Below are 25,215 nucleotides of genomic sequence, written 5' to 3'. Positions count from 1 at the left end.
TGATGAAAAGAAGGGGAGGACAACAAATAGGGTATGTTTATAAACTGGACTGGGACATGCTACAGCTCCACTTCAGAACTTCCCCACCATTAGTGGTCCTTCCCTATGTGTCTTAAATGCAATCGATTATAAAACAGACAAACCACAAATTTAACACTCACAAACCAGAACAAGAGATGAGGTAAAGAACAATGTTTATATTATATATAAAATTCTGCACTACCACCATCTGTCCTCTGGATGGGTTGTGATGAGTCTCTCTAGAGACAAGAAGTTAGTGTATCTTTAGGCATTTAAACTTGTGGTGGGGAGTGTGGCATGTGTGTCAGGTGAGGCACAGTTGACAAAGGATGTGCAAACTATGAATAACCCATACCCTAGTCTTTAATGCATATGGCAGAGGCTATGAATGGATCCTTGAAGAGGAGTGGCATATTTATATTTAGATAGGAAAGTCAACAATTACTTTTCATCAGTTTGTAAATAGAGATTTCTCTCTAAATTGGGAGTAATCCAACAGAATCAATCATCCTGTGCCAGATTATTCCCTCTAATGTTTGGAGGGAGGAAGGGAGAAGGAAGAGATTTTTGTGCCAAAAACTTCCAAATGGAATCCCTTGAAGTGGGTGCATCCCTTGAATGTTTCTTTGTCATGTGTTTATGCCTTGTATAGTAGCTAGCTCACATGCAAGGACTTTCCTTCGCTTCCATACAGGGCATAAACACATGACCAGAGATCCACCCTATTTTCACCACTGAAGAATTCTGCATCCACAACAAGTCACACGATGAACCAAGGGAAAAGAAAAACACTGCAAACCAACACAAGATTATTTATCAGGGCATTGGATTAGAGTGAGCCATTAATCTACCAGATTTAGTCTAAGTTCTCTAATTTTTAAAGAGGTACTTATTTCAATGTGTAATTTCAATCATTACACTGAACTCTGACATCACACAGTGAAAAATGAAGGACTAGAACAGAACTGAAAATGAAAAAGGACAAAAAGCACAAGAGAAATAACAAAAAACAGGAGGGATTTTCCAAGTAGCTGGTGGTAAACAATTCTTCTAAGAGATGGCAATGTTCTTTTCCATTTGGCAAAAGAGTTTATTGCCATGTTTCCAACAGAGTTGGCAATTTTGTTTATTTCCTTATATTTGCATCACAATCATTCATGACAGCACATCTGTGGTAATAATATAAGATGTGTTAGTTTGTGTTCCTTCAGCAGACTCTAAACACAGCTTTGCCTTAGTCATATAATGAAAATAGCTATTGGTGTTTTATTTAATGGTGAAAGAATGTTGGAGATAGATATTTAAGGGAATTCTTTCCCCAAACACATCACTCTTAAGTGGGCAGTGTGCAAAAGTGATAAAGACAAGAGACTGGAGGTGAAGCGTGAAGTTTTATTCTTTTCTGCCACCAATCTAAGTATTCAACTACAACTGCCTCCAGTTTCCTCTTTTTGTCTGCGTATTCTTTTTTCATTTCTGTCAATCTCACCCCATCCTGAATTTCTGCCCCTTTGCTCATCAAGGGTCCTCCAAAAAACAAAACAAAACCCCACCCCATTTTTCCTACCTATTTAACTTTCTCCTCCTATCAAAGGCTCTTACCACAGTGTTAAGACTGTTTCCAGAGCTTACCAAGATTGCTATTTCAGTCTGCCACAGAAAATCTCTACACACAAGAAGCGTAGCCCTTCACCGCATCAACTGGTTGTGTTCATTTTGGCCTAGAAAATGAACTCAAGCATACTGGCACCAGACCACCAGATCAACACATCACCACTGATTAGTTTGCCTCATTCCTTTCTACTCATCTTTTCCCTCAGCAACCTCTTCTCCTGCAATTGGTCTCTTCTGCTTCCTGCCCCTTTTTTTCTTCTGAGCACCTCAATCATTTTGCGGCTGATAAACATAGTGCTTCCATATAGGGGGAAAAAACAGTGTGCGCGGGAACAGCACAGTTACAATCCTCTGCTGTGAAGGAGCTCTCAGTGATTTAAATACCACAAAAGGGCATGTGGGAACAATTAAGATTCCTATTACACTACCTCAAATTTGACCTCAATATTTAGTATCCAGAGTCTACTGGTTTAGTTTAGTAGAAACTTTATATACCCCAAAAATATTAATCCAAGTTACTTGTGCCTTAAAGTATTCACAAGGAAAATTAAGGCTACCTGCCTCCTGGCAAACGGGACTGCTTTCCGGAGGAGTATTCTGGTGAAGGATGATATCCTCTGCCTTTGTTGAAGCCATTCAGGTACTAGCTTCAGGTATGGTGCTGGTATTCTTGATTACCTCAGCATCTCCCTGGAATCCTTGAGAGAACAGAGCACTTCCTCCATTCAGATATGAGCTCCATTCCCTTGAAGGTAAGTTATCTATTGTTGCCAGAAATATTCTAGTAAGTGACAAATTCACTCACAGGAAAGTTTGCCCTAACAGCAGATTTCAAGAAGATATTGTATAGCATCCACAGAAAGCAAGTTGAAAATTGCAAGTATCCACATCAGAAAGTTAATTTTAAGAGTTATGTTTATTTTCTCTAGGAACAGAAAAAATACACATACATACAATATTCATGCCTATGTTGCCAACTCACAATTTTATCAGGTATTTCAGAATTTTTTTCTTAAAGCTTCAGCTCCTAGCTACTTGAGATTCTCAGTTTTCATTAAAAATAACTTTTTAGTCCTCTCGGTTGTGGAGAAAGTCTTGAAAACACAAACCCGAAAGGATCAAAAGCCAGAGAGCAAATAAAAAGAACCCAAAATTATATAACTTTTAAGCTAACCTAACAGTTTTGGGGAGTCATGATTTTTGACTGTGTGGATTTGGCAATACTGCCAATCAAAGCAGCCCAAATTCTGAATGTCATATACTCAAACTGCTCACCAACAAGCTGCAGACCAGAAATTTGCAGAAATTGTTTGACAAGTAATTTCGAACATATTCAAGAAAAAACTGTGATCCATTAGGTAATCTATAAACAGAAATAAGAGGCAAATTTTACATCTTCATAGCTCCTGAAACTACAAAGGATAAAAACAGATCTCTTTGGAACATTTGGTGTTGTCTCAAACAAGCAGAGCCACTTGGGGAAACCCACATCATAAGAATGGTGAACAAGTCATATACATGTTTAAAAACCATTCTTTTTTCTTCATCTTATATTATCCACAAATGAGTCAACTCTTATCTGCTAGATGTACAGCTGAGGGAAAGACCTGGTCGAATATACTTCACTCTCTACAGACAGCAGCAGAAGGCTGCTTTATCTCTAAGGATCTGCACAACCTTTCTTTTTACCACCAGGAGAAATACCTCAAGTGTTAGTCAAATTGTCTGAATATTGGTGTGGAGTATGAATACATGGGCTTCTACAGGTCTTCAGCCCTTAGATGACCTAAAAGAGATCCCAAGCCACGCACCAAATGCAGAAGTTCCTTGCAGAGGGAGTCATGGGAATAAAAGTTTTGGCTCTTCTCAGGAGCCCTGACCTAGTGACTATACTCCCATCTTCCTCCCCCTCCCAGCACAATTCCTGTCTCCATCTTACACAATCCCTTGTAAACTGGCCACTCAACAAAGCACAATATCGCTCAGGATTAGCCAGTTTCCTAAGGGTTATAGTAAACAGCTTCATGTTCAAACAGATGGGCTGGCGAAATGGGGGGCTGTTTTTGGTTGTGTTTTTTTATTTTGTTTTGTTTTTTAAAGAGGGTTGATTTGGCCATGTTTGGCCATCTTTAGACAGTAAAAGATTATTACTATCTCTACGAAGTGTGGCTCCCAAAAAATGGGTTATTTTCCACAAATAGATGTTTTTATTAGGTGATGGACAGTAGCTATCAACTGTTCCTGACTTTGTTCCTGTTGCACTTTCAGGATAAAGAGATTGCATTACAGTACTTATATGAGGTGAACTGAAAAATACTATTTCTTTTATCATTTTTACAGTGCAAATATTTGTAATCAAAAACAATAACAAAGTCAGCACTGTATACTTTGTATTCTGTGTTGTAACTGAAGCCAATATATTTGAAAATACAGAAAAACATCCAAAAATATTTAGTACATTGCAACTGGGATTCTATTGTTTAACAGTGTGATTAAAACTGCGATTAATCGTGATTAATTTTTTTAATCATGTTTTTTTAAAGTTAATCGCATGACTTAACTGTGATTAATCGACAGCCCTAATTGGAATACAACTATTGTACTTACATTTCAGTATATAGAGCAGTATAAACAATTTGTCTGTATGAAATTTTAGTTTGTACTGACTTCGCTAATGCTTTTTGTGTAGCTTGTTGTAAAACTAGGCAAATATCTAGATGAGTTGATGTACTCCCTGGAAGACCTCTGCGTATCCGCAGGGGTACATGTACCCCTGTTGAGAACCACTGGTCTAAAACTCCACTGGACTGTGCTATGTCAATCTCTGAAATTGTCACTACTGTAAAAAGATAAAATAGACCGCATGACTACTACACTATATCCTCCAAGGGAAAATTGATGTGGAGGCGGTGGGGATGAAACCCATCTCCTATTGGCTACAAGTCATTCTTCATTTTGAGTTAAGCAGCTAGCTCTTTCAAATACATTAGACCAATAAGGTAAACCCCTAAGAACACCAGTCCACTCTCCTTTCCATAAATGTATGGAACTTACATTAGTACTGGAAGATGAATGCACGAGTGCATGTGTGTCGAGGGTTTAGACACCTTCCCCTTCCCCATTTATGAAAAACAACAACAAATTACCATTCATATAAAGCCATGCCATTAAAAAAAACACATGTACAATACACAGATATTTGGCATTTCGCTCAAGTCATATTGGCTAGTTCTCCACAAGATCATGGAGATGCCCTACTGACCTAGAAGCAACAGACATCTGACCTCATTACTCCCATGCAACATAGTAGGGAAAGGAGGACACCAGAGCTGGAGAAAAACACCAGCAACTAAAATTTGCAGTTGCTCAGGCTCACCCTGTCTCCCTCTCAAGAAGCAAAGCCAGCTCGACATCTGTCACATTCAGTAGAAGTCAGCTCTGAAGTCTAACACCTAGAAGGAGCATAGAGTTAACTGGGTATGTCTCTGCTGCAAATTAAAACCCGCGGCAGTGAGCCTCAGAGTCCAAGTCAATTGACTGGGACTTGCAGAGCTAGAAATAGCAGAGCGGATGTTGGGGTTCGGGCTGGAGCCTGGGCTCTGAAACCCGGGGTGGGGGGGGGGTAGAAGAGAGAGTGTCTTGGAACCTGGGCTCCAACCCAAGCAGGAATGTCTGTCCTACTATTTTTAGCTCCACAGCCCAAGCTCTGAGAGCCCAAGTCAACTGACCGGGCACACAGACTCAGAGCCACAAGTTTCGGTTTGCCATGTAGAGATATCTACAGCATCTCCAGGGAGTAAGGCAAGTCCGCCCTCTTCTTTCATTCCCACAAAAAGGGAAAGGGAAAGAGACCAGTAATCTTACATACCTTCTAATTCTATTCCTGCCCATTTCCTTTTTGACTAAAGACTATAGCTTTAGGGAGAGACTGAGAAAGCCAGAGTCTGTAAAACTGTAGAAATCGGACAGGAGAAAAAAAAATGAAAAATAAAATACCAGCTGGCTCAGAGAGCAAATGCAATATATAAAACTCTTAAATAAGAAGTCCTTTTAGTTGTATATACAACCCTCAGCCTTTGAACATACTCAGCAATTTTTTTACGACTTCCCTGAGACATATTTGTAATTTTATAATTGTATACAATAGGTTAGAGAGAGACAAATCAGTTGCATCAAAAATATGAATCATCCCAAACTCTGTTCACTTTCAGTCTTACCCTGATTAGTTATACAGTTCCAAGGCGGCCAAATATATCTCCTAGTATCACACATCCAAACAATTGTTACATGGCAGTGATACCTATTCAAGGTTGGCCAATTCACAGATTCCATCCCATGGTGGATTTCTCATTCTATAAGCAGTGTCACTTTTCCTTACAATTGCACTTGGCGGAAAGTTTTTAGCATAAATAGCATGATTTAATAATTTTCATACCTAGAATAAAACTGAGGTATAAAAAACGGTTACTAACTTTCTGTAACTGTTGTTCTTCGAGATGTGTTGCTCATCTCCATTCCGTGTTAGGTGTGTACCCACCATGTGTGCTGTTGCCAGAGAGATTCCCACCCAGTGGTATCTGTAGGGGCCAGCTCTAGTGCCCTCATGCTGGTATAAGAGGCATTGCCAGCCCCGCACCATTCCAGTTTCTTTTTGCCATCAACTGACAGCGTGATAGGAGGACAGGTCATGGAATTGACATAAGCACCAAATCTCAAAGAACAACAGTTATAGAAGGTTAGTAACCATTTTTCTTCAAGCGCTTGCTCATGTCCATTCTATGTTAGGTAACTCACAAGCAGTGCCCTTGGAGGTGAGCTAGGAGATCACAGGCATGCAGATTGCAACACAGCTCTCCTGAACATTGTCTTGAGCGTGTTTGGTGATAGCATAGTGGAACACAAAGGTGTGGATCGACGACCATGTTACTTCCTTGCAGATGTCCTGGATCAGTAACTGTACAAAGAACGCTGCTGAGGATGCTTGCACTCTTGCAGAATGGGTTTTCACGATGACCGGAGGCAGGACCTTTGCCTGTCCATAGCAAGCCTAGATGCAGGCTGTGATCCAGGACAAGATCCTCTGGGACAACACCGAAAGCCCTTTCATTCTATCCGCTACAGTGACAAAAAGCTGTTTCAACTTACAGATGGGTTTAGTCCTGTCAATATAGAAGGCCAGGGCCCTTCTAACATCTGAAGAATGCAAATGCCTTTCCTCATTCATGCTGTGAAGCTTCAGGAAGACAGGCAGAAAGAGCAGCTTGGTTCCAAGGCTGGTTTAAGTGCAGTTCCATTAACAGGGCCTTCAAACGAATGTCCCTGTCTTTTTGGGTGTGAGGCCTGAAGCCCCAGCAGATTTTACACCTGTCCTTGATATGACCTTCCCCAAGGCACTTTAGGCAGCTCGAATGAGGGTCGCTCACTGGCATGGGCTTATCACAGGCAGAACACAATTCGAATCCCAGGAACCAGAGCATGCCCTGTCCCTGCGATGGAGTCCTCTGAGGGGACTGTTATCTAACTCTGCTAACTATACATGACTAACACTAATATGTACAAAAACAGTCAAATTCAACGACTAGAGAAGGCTTGCAAACACACAGGAGAGAAAGTCGTTCCAGCAACCGTCACAGGCAGTAAGAAAGAACTGGAACGGCATTGGGCCAGCAGCATCCCTTACACAGGTGCATGGGGGTGGGACTCCAGGGATCACTAGAGCCAGCCCTATGGATACCACTGGGGGAAAAAAAATCTCTGGAAACAGTGCATGCGGCTTGTGCACACCTAACATGGAATGAACACGAGCAAGCACTCGAAGAAGAAGAATGTTTAGGATTGACTAATACTTCAACATTACCAAAACAGGTTAAACAATGGGCCACTCAACACACCATATGTTGTTACTCTTGATATTTTATATTCAGACTCTAATGCAATCTGGGACACTTTTGTTGAATTAATTTGAGTCTTAAATCCTAAACAGAAGATGTAACCTCAATATATATTTTGCTCCACACATCCATGGCTATTTCCAAAATTTTCTCCCTAGAGTCTTGTCTACTCTGGATTTCAAAGTTACATAAGTTAGCCACACTGTGTTTCATTCGACATATAGGAGCATTTTTTGTTGCGTTTACCTGAGATGCATCATCATCATCATATTATTATTATTATATTTTTTCAATTCATATTTAAATACCACCACAGAAATGTAGAATAGCAATTGTGAATTATTTGGGTTTCTTCCTTTCCCTCTCCAGATCACTCGATTCACCTTTTTGATAACGCACAAGATAAGTTCTGTTGCACTTGTGATTGTACCATAAATATAAGTGAAAAAATCAGTTATACACATCCTATTTCTACAAACGGAAGTCTCATATGCATTAATTACTACATACAATTGCAGTTTCCCGTGGAAAGAGTACTTGCAAATTAGTTTTTATTTTGAAATATTAATTAGGTTCCTCAAAGAAAACTTCAAATATCATGACAGCTCCAAGAAAAAGGCAAATTTGACTCTCAAAAACATTAATAAAATACTAGTAAAACACAAGTTGTAACATATAATGCAATTTGAGCTGCATGCATAAGTTATTCACACAGAGTCAAGTTTCATAAATGACATTGGCATTTTGTTTTAAAAAACAAGCAGAAGAAACTACAAGCAATTAGACATTCAAGAGAGAACAATCTGCAAGCACACTTTCTAAAGAAGATTGGTAACTTTGGTAACAGCACAGACTTTCCTCAAAGGCATAAGATTGTACTCTTGCTTTATACTTCTAAAATGCTTAATTATCCAGCCTTTTAATAACCCTGACAGAATATACCTTCTCTTTACAACTGAACTTACATCCATTTCATATCTGATATTCACTTCACAATTATAGTCAGAAGACTGAGCAGAAACAAGGAGAGCACCGACTTGCCATTTAGATTTGTTTTAGATTAGTTTTGCTCTCCTTCACGAGCTCCCTCACATTGTAAAATGCCAACCAGGGTAGTATCTAGGCACAAGAAGAGCAATTCAAGGGCATAAGAAAATCCCAAACAGGAATACTGCACAGGTTGCTGTTATTTCAGGCAGGTCTACACTACAGGACTAAGTCAACCTAAGTTACGCAACTCCAGCTATGTGAAAAATGTAGCTAGAGTTGACGTACCTTAGGTTGACTTATTGTGGTGTTTACATCGTGCTGGGTCAACGAGAGAAACTTTCCCGTCAACTTACCTTATGCTTCTCGTTCCAGTGGAGTACCGGAGTCAACGGGAGAGCGATCGGCAGTCAATTTAGCTAATTTACCACGTGTCAATCCCCTGGTAAGTGGAGACAAGCCCTTAGAAGGTGAGCATTTCTTTTTCCTTTTGTATTTGTAAAAACTATGTGGACAAAAGTGACTGACTGAGATTCAAGGGGACAACCAAGGCCTTATCTACATTAGAAACAGTTTGTTACTTATACCAGCAAACCACACCCCTATCTCCGGCATGGGGGTGGGGGGAAGACGGCTCATACCAACTCTTTTCCCAGTATAGCTTACATCAGTTCCTCAAATGAAATAAACTCATAGAAAAAAAAATCTGTTTGCCAGTATAATTTATGCTGGTATAAAACACTCCTAACCAATATTATTACACCAGCTAAAAGACCTACTACACATATAGCCGAAACCCGCTTTTGATTTTGTCCGAAGTGCTGACAATTACAATAAAATTCATCCATTTCACATATATTCCTTAGTGTGAATGTACAGTAACTCCTCACTTAACGTTGTAGTTATGTTCCTGAAAAATGCTACTTTAAGCGAAACAATGTTAAGCGAATCCAATTTCCCCATAAGAATTAATGTAAAGGGGAGGAAGGGGTTAGGTTCCAGGGAAATTTTTTTCACCAGACAAAAAAGATTTTATATATATCCCACCGTCTGACTTCACCACCTCAACCAAGCTTCACAATCATCATTGCTGTGTACAATATTAAACTGTTTAAAACTTATACTGTCTCTTTGTGTGTGTGTATGTATACACACAGACACACACAGAGTTTAAGTTTTAAACAAATAATTTAACACTGTACACAGCAATGATGATTGCGAAGCTTGGTTGAAGTGGTGAAGTCAGATGGTGGGATATTTCTCAGGGAATGCCTTACTGCTAAAATGATGAACTAGAACAGCTGAGCCCTCAAGGGTTAACACACTGTTGTTAATGTAGCCTCACACTCTACAAGGCACCATAAATGGAGGGAGGGGAGGGAGCATGGGAGAGAGACAGACACACACACACCCTATGTGTGAAAAAGATGCGCATGGCCCTTTTAAGTACACTGCCTTTTTAAGTAGATCAGCAAGTTCAGACAGCCCCTGCTGCCAGCACACTCCCACTGTCCTGAGCCCTACCCTGTGTCTCCCCCCCCCCCCCAGCCCTGCTCTATGGAAATGGGGTAAGTAGGGGCAGGAGCAGGGGACATTTAGCCCCCCTCTTCTCACCCCCGCATAGCAAGCATAAGGCTCCCGGGAGCAGCTCCAAGGCAGAGGGCAGGAGCAGCACATGGAAGTGGGGGGAAAGACAGCTGAACTGCCCAGCAATTGATAGCTTGCTGGGCAGCTGCGGCACAGGGAACTTAGGGGAGCGGGGAGCTGATAGGGGGGCTGCTGGTCCACCCTGATTCCAAGCTCCCACCAGCTAGCTCCAACGGGCTGCTCTTTCTGCAAGCAGTGGACAAAGCAGGCGGCTGCCAAACAACGTTGTAAGGGAGCGCTGTGCAACTTTAAACAAGCATGTTCTCTAACTGATCAGCAACGTAACAATGAAACAACGTTAACTGGGACGACTTTAAGTGAGGAGTTACTGTAGCTGAATAAAGATGCCTTACAGCTTATTCCCCTTCCCACATGGGAATATCTATACGAATATAAATCACCTTTATATTGGTATAACTGCATTCACAAGAGCATTATGTTGCTTTAACTATTCTGGTATACATTTTATTTATTTAGATTTAAAATACTAAAGACATCTACCCCTGGCTCTAGGAGCCTTAATTATAAAATAAATGCATTTAAATTAAATATCATCATCACTGAAATCAATTCTCCAGGAACTCAGCTGGCCAGCCAGTCATCATCTAGGAAGCATACCCTCAGCCTTTTCCAAAGACCCTATCAAACAAGCATCTTTAGTAGCAAGCCCAGAAAGTCCCCAAATTCAGGCCAAGAAGGGGGAGCAAGTTTCAGAGACAGAGCCCTCATAGGAGAATGCTCTAACAGCCAGCCCCTTTCTCTCATAAGAAGGAGGATCCAATTTGAGAACCCATGCTAACCAAAGCTGTAGCAATACGGCATAGGGAGCCAGGCAGTCTCAGATGACAACACATTAAACTCCATCTGGAGCTAAATGGGCAACCAGTGCAGATCCCAGAGCACTGGTGTCATGTGCTCCCAGTGAAATGACCCACTCAATAAGTGAGCCATTGTGTTCTACACAAACTTCAGTTTCCAAATGGTTTTAAGATGTAGTCCCCATGCAGACCGCATTGCAGTAGTCTAATATTAGAGGTGACAAAAGCATAGATAATAGTAGGAAGCATCACATCTCAAAGGAAAGATCACAACTTCCTGGCCAGATGCAGTGAAAAGCTGACTGGGTCAGCTGTAATATGACTGTCAAACAACGACAACTGGGGGTCTAAAAATCACCCCTCAGTCGCAAACACTATTAACTAATGGCAGATGTGCTCCTTATCACAGAGGCTGATCATATACCTTCAGCATCTCTTCCAGTTGCTTACTCCAACCCATCCTCATCTCGTCAGTCTTATCTGAGTGGGGCCTCTGCCAACTTACTCTCACCCATGCTCCAATCTCAATTAGACACTGACTGAGGAGCTGAATTGCATCATCCCAGACAGATGAGAGAGAAGCCTACCGTTGGGGGTCATCAACACACTGAAAAAGCTTAACCCCATATCTCATTTTAATCCTCCTAATGGCACCATACACACATTGAACAAGAGGGGTGAAAAATGGTACCTTGCAGCACCCCACACATGACAGCTCTTCAAGAAGAGGGGCAATTGCCCACAACTACCCATTGAGATCTGTCCAAGAGGAAAGAAAACAAACTCACTGAAGAGCAGTCCCATCCACCCCATACAGGTTCACAGGTGAGTCAGCATCACCTTAACATATCAAAGGTAGTTGATAGTCTTTCATCTATTGTCAGGAGATGGACCAATGCAATGTCTGTGCAACAGGCAGGACTATATCAGACTGAGAAGGGTCAAAGAGATAAATGACATCTAGGTACCATGGGAGTTGTTCCACCACAACCTTACCTATGTGACAAAGTAACAGGCAATCTGCCCCCTTCTAATCATAATATATTTCTATACCAATCCAAAGTAGTCTTCCTCTCTTCATAATTTACCAAATTTATTTTACTGTGTCTAATGAGCTATAAAAACATAATGGGAATTTTATTTAGCAATTAAAGTACACTTTCAAAAACAGATTTACATAGAAAGTTTGGCATTCTCTGCTCTACATCTTATTCATTTATTACAACCTTACGAAAATACCCAAGTTGTTGTCAGTTATTAATCATGTGTGCAAGAGAAGCGTGATGAATTTCATCTGAATACATTACTGATACTCCTACTTAAGTTTACCTTTATATTTTTAACTTTTGTATCAAAATTCAAATTACAAGAGGCAGTAAATGGGCAAGAAGTTCAACTGAAACTTTACCCTAATTTAAGAATAAAAATTTTAAATATTTTTAATCATATTCATTTTTCACAGTGACATTTCTCATTTGAAGCACCTTATTAAACTTAACTTTAGAACATCTGGTAAATGGCAAGCAAGCATGTCACTGGCAACTACTAAGTGGGGAATAACCATTCCTTATATGAGTATAGTTATACCAAGAGCTTTTACCAAATAATCTCTTTACTGCATAATGGATCTAAATCATAACAGTCCCTGTGACATATTCTCCTTATAACTTAATTTATTAATTTCACTGGACAGGCATCATAAGAAAAGTAATGTGCTTAAACAAAATTAATGTCCTCTTTGTGATAAGAATACTTATTACACAAATAAGAGTTATCAGAGGAACAGCCGTGTTAGTCTGTATTCGCAAAAAGAAAAGGAGTACTTGTGGCACCTTAGAGACTAACCAATTTATTTGAGCATGAGCTTTCGTGAGCTACAGCTCACTTCATCAGATGTTTACCGTGGAAACTGCAGCAGACTTTATATACACACAGAAATCATGAAACAATACCTCCTCCCACCCCACTGTCCTGCTGGTAATAGCTTATCTAAAGTGATCAACAGGTGGGCCATTTCCAGCACAAATCCAGGTTTTCTCACCCTCCACCCCCCCACACAAATTCACTCTCCTGCTGGTGCTAGCCCATCCAAAGTGACAACTCTTTACATAATCAAGTCGGGCTATTTCCTGCATAGATCAAGGTTTTCTCACATCCCCCCCACCCCCATACACACACAAACTCACTCTCCTGCTGGTAATAGCTCATCTAAACTGACCACTCTCCAGGTTTAAATCCAAGTTAAACCAGAACATCTGGGGGGGGGGGTAGGAAAAAACAAGAGGAAACAGGCTACCTTGCATAATGACTTAGCCACTCCCAGTCTCTATTTAAGCCTAAATTAATAGTATCCAATTTGCAAATGAATTCCAATTCAGCAGTTTCTCGCTGGAGTCTGGATTTGAAGTTTTTTTGTTTTAAGATAGCGACCTTCATGTCTGTGATTGCGTGACCAGAGAGATTGAAGTGTTCTCCGACTGGTTTATGAATGTTATAATTCTTGACATCTGATTTGTGTCCATTTATTCTTTTACGTAGAGACTGTCCAGTTTGGAATGGAATGGAGTGAATGGAATGGAATGGAATGGAATGAACCATGTCAAGGTTCCTCCCCCACTCTGAACTCTAGGGTACAGATGTGGGGACCTGCATGAAAAACCTCCTAAGCTTATCTTTACCAGCTTAGGTCAAAACTTCCCCAAGGTACAAAATATTACACCCGTTATCCTTGGAATGGCCGCTACCACCACCAAACTAATACTGGTTACTGGGGAAGAGCTGTTTGGACGCGTCTTTCCCCCCAAAATACTTCCCAAAACCTTGCACCCCACTTCCTGGACAAGGTTTGGTAAAAAGCCTCACCAATTTGCCTAGGTGACTACAGACCCAGACCCTTGGATCTTAAGAACAATGAACAATCCTCCCAACACTTGCACCCCCCCTTTCCTGGGAAATGTTGGATAAAAAGCCTCACCAATTTGCATAGGTGACCACAGACCCAAACCCTTGGATCTGAGAACAATGAAAAAGCATTCAGTTTTTACAAGAAGACTTTTAATAAAAAATAGAAGTAAATAGAAATAAAGAAATCCCCCCTGTAAAATCAGGATGGTAGATATCATACAGGGTAATTAGATTCAAAAACATAGAGAACCCCTCTAGGCAAAACCTTAAGTTACAAAAAAGATGCACAGACAGAAATAGTTATTCTATTCAGCACAATGCTTTTCTCAGCCATTTAAAGGAATCATAATCTAACACATACCTAGCTAGATTACTTACTAAAAGTTCTAAGACTCCATTCCTGTCCATTCAAGAATTATAACATTCATAAACCAGTCGGAGAACACTTCAATCTCTCTGGTCACGCAATCACAGACATGAAGGTCGCTATCTTAAAACAAAAAAACTTCAAATCCAGACTCCAGCGAGAAACTGCTGAATTGGAATTCATTTGCAAATTGGATACTATTAATTTAGGCTTAAATAGAGACTGGGAGTGGCTAAGTCATTATGCAAGGTAGCCTGTTTCCTCTTGTTTTTTCCTACCCCCCCCCCCCCCAGATGTTCTGGTTTAACTTGGATTTAAACCTGGAGAGTGGTCAGTTTAGATGAGCTATTACCAGCAGGAGAGTGAGTTTGTGTGTGTATGGGGGTGGGGGGGATGTGAGAAAACCTTGATCTATGCAGGAAATAGCCCGACTTGATTATGTAAAGAGTTGTCACTTTGGATGGGCTAGCACCAGCAGGAGAGTGAATTTGTGTGGGGGGGTGGAGGGTGAGAAAACCTGGATTTGTGCTGGAAATGGCCCACCTGTTGATCACTTTAGATAAGCTATTACCAGCAGGACAGTGGGGTGGGAGGAGGTATTGTTTCATGATTTCTGTGTGTATATAAAGTCTGCTGCAGTTTCCACGGTAAACATCTGATGAAGTGAGCTGTAGCTCACGAAAGCTCATGCTCAAATAAATTGGTTAGTCTCTAAGGTGCCACAAGTACTCCTTTTCTTTTTACAAATAAGAGTGAGATCCCACATCCACACACACTCCCAGCTGATGTAATCATACTGAGCTTTCAAGCACTGCTTGGGACACTGATCTTAGAATATCCTGCCTTAACCCACCATGTTTCTCAATTCCATAACTTTCCTTCGGGATCTGATAAGCACTGCATGGATTAAGTCAACTGGAAGGAAATGTAGACCATACGCTCAGTTGCATCTGAGGAGAGGAACGGGAGTGTAGAAGTAGGGAAATATGAGGACCACCATTCAGTGCATGTATTGTTTTGTATTGAAGCCTAATGTCTGCAGGAGTAAATGCTCTACTTCTTCAATCCACTAACATACAAAGGCTTCCTAACACAAAGGGCTCACACAAAGTATTTCACATCATCTTTTTTTTCATTCCACTAGTTACAACAAAGATTCATGTATTTTTCTGAAAATCCTAATAAAATAGTGTATATTTGTTTTCTTTGCTTGAAAACTGACCTATTCATGGGATTATTATAGAAACTATTAAGTGATTCCCAAATTTAATTTGACTTCCCCCCACCCCACCCACAATATATAAGGGCATCAGATACTTAAAAATTTCAGAACGTGCACTTTAAATCTCTTCCTTTGTAAAGGTATGTTTAATTTCCTTCAGGTTTTTCAAAAAGGTTCTTCTTCTTTACCCTGACAGTTAATCTTAAAATTCTGAAAACAAAGATGTTTTGAGGATCTTTTTTCTTATAAGTTAAATGAAAAGCAAAAAGATCAGCCTTCTGATGACAGCCCTGTTGCAAATACAACTATGGATAAAATATTGGTCTCTCCCTAACAACATGGCTCTCCATCAGAACCAACACATTACATTTGTCTGATTCTGCATTTGGGACACAAACCTTGCATGTATGAAGGGGAGACTTCTACATCAGCAATTATTGCTGCTGTTAGAGGAGTCTAAAATTTTTATTTATACAACTTAGTTTGTACACTTTCCAAATAGTTTCAGGAGGCATTTTTAAGTATCATCTCAGAAATTACTTGCTCATTTTCTTTTACAACACTTTTCAGAGTAGCAGCCGTGTTAGTCTGTATTCGCAATGAAGTAAGCTGTAGTTCACGAAAGCTTATGCTCAAATAAATTGGTTAGTCTCCAAAGTGCCACAAGTACTCCTTTTCTTTTTACAACACTGTCAAATACAGGACTGTAAAAGACTCTCAAAACAGAAACATGTCATGATGTGTTTGTAGAGAAATATAGTGCATACATGCCTTAGTTCACACAAAAGCCAAATAATTAGATTACACCACCCAACCCTAAAGCAAAGTTTTCAATTCAAATGAAAGCAGGAATTCAATTGGCTCAGTAGGTACAAAAATCCATCAAGGACCAAATCCTGGTCACACTGAAGTCAATGGCAAAATTCTCGAACTTCAGCGGGACACAGATTTGGTCTCAACCAATTCTTTAAAAAAAACAAAAACAAAAAAACCACACAATTTGCAGGGTTGGTAATTTCACGAGAAAAACTAGTTTAGGACAGGGCACTGGTAAATACCTGTTTCAGCCAGGAAAAATAAAATTATTATTAGACAATAGTAATGAAAATTACTGAACAATACTTAATTTGATAATAGTTTTGCAGTAATATAGTCTGTTTAATCTTAATTAAAGGAAATAAAACCAGAAATTGCCTCATCCTAAAGTTCTATGCCATTGCCTCAGCTATCTCAAATAGAAACTGAAACTTCTGAAATCTGGGAATTCCCCTTCTTTGTTTTGGGGAAATAATGGTTTTAGATAGAGATGCATCAGGTATCAATTCCAAATACTGATGAAAGATCTGAAGTATGTCAAGAGAAATGTTTAACTAAAAAAAAAAAAATCTTAAAGTTCTAAAACTTAATTTTAATAAAGACAAAAATAAAATTTAAAAGAACAACAGGTTACTTACTGGTAACTGATATTCTTTGAGAGTTGCCTCTGTGTATTCCCACTTGGGGGTTGGCACCCATTGGCATCAAGCTCTTGGAATCCCTAGCAAAGCAAAGGAGTACTTGTGGCACCTTAGAGACTAACAAATTTATTAGAGCATAAGCGTTCATGAGCTACAGCTCACTTCATCGGATGCATACAGTGGAAAATATAGTGGGGAGATTTTATATACACAGAGAACATGAAACAATGGATGTTACCATACACCCTGTAACAAGAGTGATCAGGAAAGGTGATCTATTACCAACAGGAGAGCGGGGGCGGGGGGAAGGAGACACAACCTTTTGTAGTGATAACCAAGGTGGGCCATTTCCAGCAGTTGACAAGAACAGCAGGAGGGAAAATAAACAAGGGGAAATAGTTTTACTTTGTGTAATGACCCATCCACTCCCAGTCTTTATTCAAGCCTAAGTTAATTGGATCCAGTTTGCAAATTAACTCCAATTCAGCAGTCTCTCCTTGGAGTCTGTTTTTGAAGTTTTTTTTGTTGAAGAATTGCCATTTTTAAGTCTGTAATCGAGTGACCAAAGAGATTGAAGTGTTCTCCGACTACTTTTTGAATGTTATAAATCTTGACGTCTGATTTGTGTCCATTTATTCTTTTATGTAGAGACTGTCCAGTTTGGCCAATGTACATGGCAGAGGAGCATTGCTGGCACATGAGGGCATAGATCACATTGGCAGATGTGCAGGTGAACGAGCCTCTCATACTGTGGCTGATGTGATTAGGCCCTATGATGGTGTCCCCTGATGACTAGATATGTGGACACAGTTGACAACGGTCTTTGTTGCAAGGATAGGTTCCTGGGTTAGTGTTTTTGTTGTGTGGTGTGTGGCTGCTGGGGAGTATTTGCTTCAGGTTCAGGAGCTGTCTGTAAGCAAGGACTTGCCTGTCTCCCAAGATCTGTGGGAGTCATGGGTCATCCTTCAGGATAGGGTGCAGATTCTTGATGATGCAATGGAGAGGTTTTAGTTGGGGGCTGAAGGTGATGACTAGTGGCGCTCTGTTATTTTCTTTGTTGGGCCTGTCCTGTAGTAAGTAACTTCTGGGTACTCTTCTGGCTCTTGTCAATCTGTTTCTTCACTTCAGCAGGTGAGTACTGTAGTTGTAAGAATGCTTGATAGAGATCTTGTAGGTGTTTGTGTGTCTGAGGGGTTGGAGCAAATGCGGTTGTATCGTAGAGCTTGGCTGTAGACAATGCGGTCACACACCCCCCTCCCCCCGGCTCTCCTGCTGGTAATAGCTCACTTTTCCTGATCACTCTTGTTACAGTCTGTATGGTAACACCCATTGTTTCATGTTCTCTATGTAAGTAAAATCTCCCCACTATATTTTCCACTGTGTGCATCCAATGAAGTGAGCTGTAGCTCACGAACGCTTATGCTCTAATAAATTTGTTAGTCTCTAAGGTGCCACAAGTACTCCTTTTCTTTTTACGGATACAGACTAACAAGGCTGTTACTCTGAAACCTAGCAAAGTAGTGTTCTTTGGGACTTCATGATCACCCTCTATTGACATCAGCATTCAACATCTGAGCGTATATAAGAGTATGGCCACCAAACACCTGAGTTCCTTCTTATGGAGCCAAATTATGTTAAGAACCCCAAGATAGAGGGAAAGTCTGAATGCACAGAGACAACTCTCATACAACAGTTACCAGAAAATAGCTTCTCCTTTTATGAGGGCCTCGGTGTACAGTATTCTGACTTGTGGAAGAATGGCAAGCACCACCACCTACAACAGACAACGGACTGAGGAGTTCTTTAGGTAAACAAATACCGAACTACTGCTTGCTGAAATCTAGAATCAGAGTGGGAAGCAAGATCTAACAGAGTATTTAGGGAGGATGTGAACTGAATTCCTTGTGGCTGCTCAACATCTCTCTCCTATAGGTATTTGTCTCAGACATGCTACCCAGGTAACAGCAGCACTGCAGTATTTGAGGGCTTGTCTACATTTGTAACACTACAGTGGCACTGCAGCACCACTGTACTGCTTCAGTGTAGACACTACCTATGCCGATGGGAGGGGTTCTCCTATTAGCATAGGTAATCCATCTCCACAAGAGGCAGTAGCTAAGTCAACAGATGAATTCTAAATCTTCTCATTCTGATTCTTCCATTGACCTAGTACTGTCTACACCAGGGATTGTCAGCTTAACTACAAAGCTGAGGAATGTGGATTTTTCACACCCCTGAGAAACATAGCTGGGTCAACCTAACTTTTTAGTGTGGACCTATCCTTAGTGTGCAATGAGACTTCATCCCCGTTGGGAAGGAAACTTGAACCTTAGAACTGCAAAAACCTCTGAGTGGAAATACCCTATCTTTTACAGTTCTCCCCAATGACACACATGTTAAGATTTATACAAGATCTTAGTCTTTTCTAAGTAAAAGCAAAGTTCTCTTCACATGAGAGAGAGTTTCCTAACCTCCTTCTCAGAGAAAGAAAAGAAAGTGAGGTAAGTAGAGGGCTAAAAAATGCGAAAGTGTATATTTCTATGATTTTCAGATAAATGCAACAGTTTTCCATAGATATTGCAAATCTTCAAAACCAAGGGCAGTACTTCTGAAAAGACAAAGAAATACCAACTCAGGAGCTACAATTTATCCACTAGACCCTGATGCTACAATCTGATCTAAACAAGCAGCTTCTTGCACCAGCGTGGAGCCCCATTAAATTAAACAGATACTCCTGGGGGAATTCTGCACCACTGCATGCATACAGAATTCATGTCCCCTGCAGATTTTTTTTTGCTTTCCAGAGGAAAGATGACTTCTGACGGGGAAGAAAAGGAAGCTGCAAGAGTGGTCACGTGCTCCTCCCCAGCAGCGCGGGCACGTCAGTTCTGGCACCCGGAGCAGCCAGCAGAGACATCAATTATCCCCCCACCCGGGGGGGGGGGGGGGGGGCAGAACTGGGTGGACATGGGAAGACATCAGTCACCACTGGGAGGGGGAGGGGGCAGGCAGGGCATGCATGCCAGTGACAGAGGCTCTGTCTCTCTCGCCCGCTATTGCAGCATGCCTGACGTGGTGGGGCAAGGCTTCAGGGTGTTTCTGAGGAGGCAGTCATGGGGCACAGCAGAATGTAGCAGTCTGCTTGCTTAGTGAATTGCCCCAGGAGTATAAAATGGGTGCACAAGTTTTAAGGTTCCTTTAATTGCCGGAGTGGTGTAAAGGAGCCTTTTGTAAATAACTATATAGCCTTATAAATGCTTATGGTGCTTTAGTGATTAGAACTGGTCTAAATTTGATAGGAAGTTTTTTCAGCCCCCAATGTGACCCGTGAACTGTTTACTACTGGCCTTTCTGGAGATGGTCAGTAGCCAATAGAAATTGAGAGTTTGATGCCCCAGCCCTCACTTGCTCTTTCAGTTGCCTATGGTGTAATACTGATGTTATGGCTACATATACTTGTTGACTAACAACTAGAAATAAAGGGTAAAACCTAGCTACATTACTATTCAACAAAAGGGGCGTGGAGATTTCCTCCAATGCTCCTCACTCCCATTCTCCATCCATTGTATTGTAATTTAAATAACTTATCAAAATAATTGAAACTAGCATGATTATATTACATTATTTTTACAAATAAATTATGCAGAATTTTGCAGAATTTAAAATATTGTGTGCAGAACTTTAATTTTTTGGCACAGAATTCCCCCAGGAGTAAATGAAACTCTACACAGGACTTATGGTCTGCATGTAGACCCTATGACATAATCAGGGTCCAAGTCAGTACAGTTTGTGTTGAAGTGGTGGTGTACATGAAAGTCCTACTATTTTTAAGGGTTCTAAAGCTTGTAGCAAAAATTTAACATAGTTCAAAACAACATGAGGGGAGAAGAATTTTTTTAATTTTACCATTTGTTTCCTTATGATGAGTTTACAACACTGTGTAGAGTAAAAAATAGAGGCACAGTTACAACTGGTATGATGGTAATACCTTACATTAATGGACTGAAAAATGTGCCAATTTTATTTAAAAAATTAAAACATAGAACTGATACAGATAAGATAGTTACAGCTAGAAAGAATTTAAAACTTTTCATAAAAAAGTTAACTCCATTAAAATAGTTCCCTATGGCAACTGCCAATCTTGAAATGAACCGAGTAAACAGTAAAACTGGAAGAGTTTATGAATTCTCTATTACCCGGATATTGGTTTTTCACACTTTATTTCCTCTTCAATTGGAATCCAGTGTCTTATCTGCCTCTCTTCCATCTATATTATCAGAGTTTTCCCTTCCCCCTACCATCCCAAACAAAGTAACAGCTGTGCTAAATTGCCTCCTCTGAGAATGCAGCTCTCTGAATATACTGGACTGCCTGTGTGAAACAGTAACTGAAGTAGTCTCAGACAACCATTTACTCTTAAATGCGCAGTTGGTCACTAGTCTGCCTGAGACAGTTGCATCTAATTCTTTGCTTAGCCTACACATCCCTCCCAGAACCACCATGCCCAAAAAGGACTAGTGTCTATGACCCAACACCTATTTCTGTTCTACTACAGTGGTTTCCAGCAGCACCAGGAGTGCTGAATTTCAGGATTCTGGCACCCAAACTTTCCCTCTTCCTTATAAAAGTCTCCATGATAGTGCAGCACTGCAAACCCACCTCAACCCATCCTAATTCAAAGTGTGCATGCTATAATCCATCTTGGGACCCAAGCTGCTCCATAACCTCATCTCATGATCGCACAGACCCATTCAAACCCTGGGTGCTTTAACTCACCAACTGGGCTCAGTTACCCTGTACCCACACCTCACAACTGATGCATTCAAACCACAAAATCTCTAATTCTCTTAAAACACAGATTGACCATTCCATACTGCTGTCAATGAGCAAACGCTTCATTCAACCCATGGACGCTCTTACTCACACTTGGTTTGAGCTATTCTGTATCCCCATCTAGCGATCACACACACGGAACGATTCGGAACACCCTGGCACGTTAACCTGGCCAAAGCTCAGGCCCTTTCAAACTGCGCGTCCTCTAGTCTGGCATGGGGGGCAGGCCAAGGCAGCCCACCTTCCGAACACGTGCGTTTTAATCCATGTTCCCTATTCCCATCTAGCAGAGAGCCAGCCTCACCCTCTCCAACCCATCCTAGGGCTTGGACCGCTTCACATACCCCTCTTGCCATCGCGCAGCCCCATTCAAACGGCGGGTGAGCTGGCTGAGTCGGGGACGCTCCATACGCCCACCTCACAAGCGCTCAGCCCCATCCCACTCCAGGAGACGGTCAGTCCCCCCGACCTATTCACACACGGGCGGGGAATTGGGGGCTCCAGCCCCACTCACACAGCGCACACTTTGCCCTGGCCTGGCGGGGCTTACGCCGTAACTACCCCCGTTTCACCCACCGCGCGCCCCACGCCAGCACGGCCCAGGGCCGGAGTCCAACTCCCCCCTCGCCCAGGCGTGTCTCTGGGGTGAAGGGAAACCACACGCGTGTGGGTGGGTGGAGGGCGGTGTCAGTGGGTCCGGGTTGAGGGATCCGGACCCTCCCCGGATCTGGGAGGGGACCGTGCGCCTCCAATCCCTGCCCGGCAACCCTGCGGCCCGGAATCCAAGCGGAGGCTTATTCTCCTTCTAGGGCTGCAGAGAGCGCAGGAGCTAGACAATACCCAGCCGCAACTCCCCGGAGAGGCGGCAGCGGCCCGGCGGCCTCCCTCACCTCGGAGCAGTGTGTGCGGCGGGGGTGCCTCCCCTGGCTTACCTGCGGAGGACACGGAGCGGGGAAGAAACCACTCGGTCCGCCAGGCGGGCTCCCGCGCTCGGGGCCGCCGCTGCAGCTCACCCGCTCTGGATTACTGTCATTCAGTAGCGGCTACCTGACCCGAGGTCGGAGGGAGGGAACAACAGGCACTACCACAAACAGAGGAAGGCAGAAAACGCATGCGCATAAGTTCCTCTCTCCGGACGAGGTGGGGAATGAGCCCATCCGCGCAGGCGCTGGGTGATGAACAGCGGCGCGCGTCCGCCCGCCTACGATTGGAGCGTCTGTGGCGCAAGTGACTGCGCGCGCGCCCGGCCCGACAGACGCAACGATCGTAACTGCCCAACAGCCGCTGGCCGTGGGAGCAGGTCGCGCTCAGCTACTGGGGTAGAGGGTTAGAGGCGCGCGCACGCTCCTGCTGCGGCCGGTCGCCGCAGAGAACAAGGAAGGAGCGTCGCTGGTGATTGTTTCCCCATCGCTCGCGTTCAGTGGGGCTGACTCCAGTCCACCCTACATTAAAATGACCCTGGAACATCTCGAAGGGCCGTCCCTGGATGCTACCCCAGACTGCTTTTAGGGCCCTTTTTCACTGGCGTCCCTTGGGGAGCCTGTCTACTCTATTGCAAACCACTTGAGTGCCTCTAATAATTAAGGTTTCAGAGTAACAGCCGTGTTAGTCTGTATTTGCAAAAAGAAAAGCAGTACTTGTGGTACCTGAGAGACTAACCAATTTATCTGAGCATAAGCTTTTGTGAGCTACAGCTCACTTCATCGGATGCATACTGTGGAAAGTGTAGAAGATCTTTTATACACCCAAAACATGAAAAAATACCTCCCCCCATCTCACTCTCCTGCTGGCAATAGCTTATCTAAAGTGATCACTCTCCTTACAATGTGTATAATAATCAAGTTGGGCCATTTCCAGCACAAATCCAGGTTTTCTCACGCCTCTCCCCTCTAAGGTCCCCCCCAACAGACACACAAACCCACTCTCCTGCTGGTAATAGCTTATCTAAAGTGACCACTCTCCTTACAATGTGTATGATAATCAAGATGGGCCATTTCCAGCACAAATCCGGGGTTTAACAAGAACGTCTTGGGGGGGGGGGGGTTGTTAGGAAAAAACAAGGGGAAATAGGTTACCTTGCATAATGACTTAGTCACTCCCAGTCTCTATTCAAGCCTAAGTTGATTGTATCCAATTTGCAAATGAATTCCAATTCAACAGTTTCTCGCTGGAGTCTGGATTTGAAGTTTTTTTGTTGAAGAATTGCAACTTTCATGTCTGTAATCGCGTGACCAGAGAGATCGAAGTGTTCTCCGACTGGTTTATGAATGTTATAATTCTTGACATCTGATTTGTGTCCATTTATTCTTTTACGTAGCGACTGTACAGTTTGACCAATGTACATGGCAGAGGGGCATTGCTGGCACATGATGGCATAAATCACATTGGTGGATGTGCAGGTGAACGAGCCTCTGATAGTGTGGCTGATGTGATTAGGCCCTGTGATGGTGTCCCCTGAATAGATATGTGGGCACAGCTGGCAACAGTCTTTGTTGCAAGGATAGGTTCCTGGGTTAGTGGTTCTGTTGTGTGGTATGTGGTTGCTGGTGAGTATTTGCTTCAGGTTGGGGGGCGGTCTGTAGGCAAGGACTGGCCTGTCTCCCAGGATTTGTGAGACTGTTGGGTCATCCTTCAGGATAGGTTGTAGATCCTTAATAATGCGTTGGAGGGGTTTTAGTTGGGGGCTGAAGGTGATGGCTAGTGGCGTTCTGTTATTTTCTTTGTGAGGCCTGTCCTGTAGTAGGTGACTTCTGGGAACTCTTCTGGCTCTATCAAATGGCCCACCTTGATTATCATACACATTGTAAGGAGAGTGATCACTTTAGATAAGCTATTGCCAGCAGGAGAGTGGGGTGGGGGGAGGTATTTTTTCATGCTTTGTGTGTATAAAAGATCTTCTACACTTTCCACAGTATGCATCCAATGAAGTGAGCTGTAGCTCACGCAAGCTTATGCTCAAATAAATTGGTTAGGCTCTAAGGTGCCACAAGTACTCCTTTTCTAATAATTAAGTGTTTCAGAGTAACAGCCATGTTAGTCTGTATTTGCAAAAAGAAAAGGAGTACTTGTGGCACCTTAGAGACTAACAAATTTATTTGAGCATAAGCTTTCGTGAGCTACAGCTCACTTCATCCACTGAATGCATCCGATGAAGTGAGCTGTAGCTCACGAAAGCTTATGCTCAAATAAACTGGTTAGTCTCTAAGGTGCCACAAGTACTCCTTTTCTAATAATTAATTGTTCGCATTTATACATCTTCAGGGGTGCTGCAATTTTTATAGTAGAGGTGCTGATGATGGAAATCGTGTATCTGGTGTTTGTGACTACTACTTCAAGCCAGTGGGTGCAGCCACACTTCCAGCACCCCTAGTTCCAGCACCACTGTTCATCTTCAGTCTGCTTTACAAACATTGATCTCTCTCCTTAATTAACTTGTTTTTTCTCCTCTGCTACA

General features: G+C 42.1%; 1 protein-coding gene across 8 annotated transcripts in view; it reads right to left on the bottom strand.

Annotated features, from left to right (window-relative positions):
* The window catches only part of RALGPS2 (Ral GEF with PH domain and SH3 binding motif 2), a 277,132-nt gene extending 254,227 nt beyond the window's left edge, over positions 1-22,905 (bottom strand). For 6 of the 8 annotated variants that reach the window (XR_007358002.2, XR_012669645.1, XM_048860731.2 and 3 more), the window contains exon 1: positions 22,694-22,905. The gene's annotated coding sequence lies outside the window, so the exon portion shown is untranslated. Of the gene's footprint in view, positions 1-8,869; positions 8,956-22,693 lie in introns of all 8 variants that reach the window. The other 2 variants (XM_048860736.2, XM_048860738.2) reach the window with 2 other exon arrangements.
* Between the last annotated feature and the right edge of the window lie 2,310 nt (positions 22,906-25,215).

Source organism: Caretta caretta, chromosome 8 (genome assembly GCF_965140235.1).
Source record: "Caretta caretta isolate rCarCar2 chromosome 8, rCarCar1.hap1, whole genome shotgun sequence".
Taxonomy (NCBI): Eukaryota; Metazoa; Chordata; order Testudines; family Cheloniidae; genus Caretta; species Caretta caretta.
Note: the sequence above shows the minus strand (reverse complement) of the source record. Positions and strands in the feature narration are given on the sequence as shown.